Source organism: Halyomorpha halys, unplaced genomic scaffold (assembly GCF_000696795.3).
Source record: "Halyomorpha halys isolate HHAL.00 unplaced genomic scaffold, Hhal_1.1 Scaffold137.1, whole genome shotgun sequence".
NCBI lineage: Eukaryota > Metazoa > Arthropoda > Insecta > Hemiptera > Pentatomidae > Halyomorpha > Halyomorpha halys.
Window position 1 is genome coordinate 689565 of NW_027110325.1, and position 2143 is coordinate 691707.

Here is a 2143-nt window from a genome sequence, read left to right on the forward strand (position 1 = left end):
GATTGGTAATTTTTTAACCTAATTTCAGTAACTTCTATTTTAGAAAAAAAGAAAATGCACTTTACAGATCCGAAATCGGACCATCCGTTCAAGAGTAAATAGAAAAGTAAATTCTGGTCCGTCCCAGGAAGGGTACATTTAGCCTTAAGCCGATGTTTTCTAAACATCGTTGTTTTGTCCCAATTTTTCATTTTTTTTCCAAAAGTAACTGAATGAAACCTAAAAATTTACAGTATAAATAGATTCCTATCAACAATGTGGTTGAATAAAAAAGTACCTCCAACCTTCACGCTAACGACATGATAGAGATAAATTACGACTTGAAAAACAACGATGTTTTAAAATATCTTTGCTCAATATTAAAATACCATTGCATACAAATCTTTGCCAAAAATATATTGATATTTTTGAACAACCATTTCAGAAACATAAGGTCTGTTCCAACGATCCCGCGACCTAAGGCCTGTAAGAAGTGCTGTTTGAAACAAAGAATCCTATATCAACTACAAAAAACATCGATGTTTTAACATATCGTTACTTACAATACATTATCCAAAAGACATCGATGTTTTTGAACATCCATTTGAATAACATAAGGTCAATTCCAACGATCCCGCGACCTAAGGCCTGTAAGAAGTGCTGTTTGAAACAAAGAATCCTATATCGACTACAAAAATCATTGATGTTTTAAAATATCGTTCCTTACAATACATTACTCAAAATATATCGATGTTTTTGAGCAACTATATCAGAAACATAAGGTCTGTTCCAACGACGTCGTATAGTCTTTTTGTTTCAAAAAGCACTTCTTTCAGGCCTTAGGACGCGGGATCGTTGGAACAGACCTTATGTTATTCAAATGGATGTTCAAAAACATCGAAGTTTTCTGGGTAATGTATTGTAAGTAACGATATTTTAAAACATCGATAATTTTTGTAGTCGATATAGGATTCTTAGTTTCTAAAACCACTTCCGACTGGCCGGACTATACTTCGTTGGAACAGACCTTATGTTTCCGAAATAGTTGTTCAAAAACATCGATGTATTTTGAGCTATGTATTGTAAAGAACAATATTTTAAAACATCGATATTTTTTTATTCGTTTTCGGATTCTTTGATTCAAGAAAGCACTTCTTACTGGCCGTAGGACGCGGGATCGTTGAACAGACCTTATGTTTCTGAAATAGTTGTTCAAAAACATCGATGTTTTTTGGGATGGAATGTAGTAGAAGATTTGAAGATTGGAAGGGTATTAGAACTAAGAATAAAGAAGGGAATAGAATTCCATAGGGAAGAGGAACGGATGGGGAACGATCTACCAAAGGCTGCTGTTCGATGGGCAGTTACATATAAGTCTGAAGGCCGTGAGCGGGTATTGAGGGAATGCTCTGAGGATTTAAATTAAAGGATATCAGATATGTACGATGGACGGCGGGATTGCATAACTTGGTATAGGAAAAATGTTTTCGGAGACAGATTAATTTTGCTTCGAGATCCAAGAGAAACCCCCGTAAACCACACAGCAATAATCTAAGTGAGGGAATATTAAGGAAGTAACCAGGAGCCTACGGATTTCCAAAGGAAGTAGGTAACGAAGGTAATTAAAACGCTTTATGGTGGAGAAGGTACGACAGGAAATATCGGAGATATGGTTTTTCCAGGAGAGAGTTTGGTCTATTGTGACACCAAGGTTTTTAACGTATGAATAGAATTGTATTGGATTGTTGTTTAGGAATAAGGTTGAAATGTGAAGAATAGTTTTCAGGAGGTGATTGGATCCTATTACGAGTCTTCTCTGGATTCAACTTTTTTTTTTTTTTGTGCCCAGTGACTAATTCGATTAGTACAAGAGCATGAGTTGAAAAGAAGTCAATTATTTCACCTCAATTTTTTATTACTTTAATGAAAACTATGTATAATTACTAGTCAAAATTGATGAGTCTGCCAAGTATAGGTAGGGGGAATAAAAAATGGTGGGTATTTCAAAAAGTTAAAAAAAAATAATTTTTCATTCAGACCTCAATATCTTTAATACTAGGGGTATTCATGATATTTGGTTTAACATGTTAAAGCGTGTTAAATGGAAAAACTCATGTTAAATCGAACAAAATTGCCTTCTTTTACCGTGGTAAAACGAAATAAC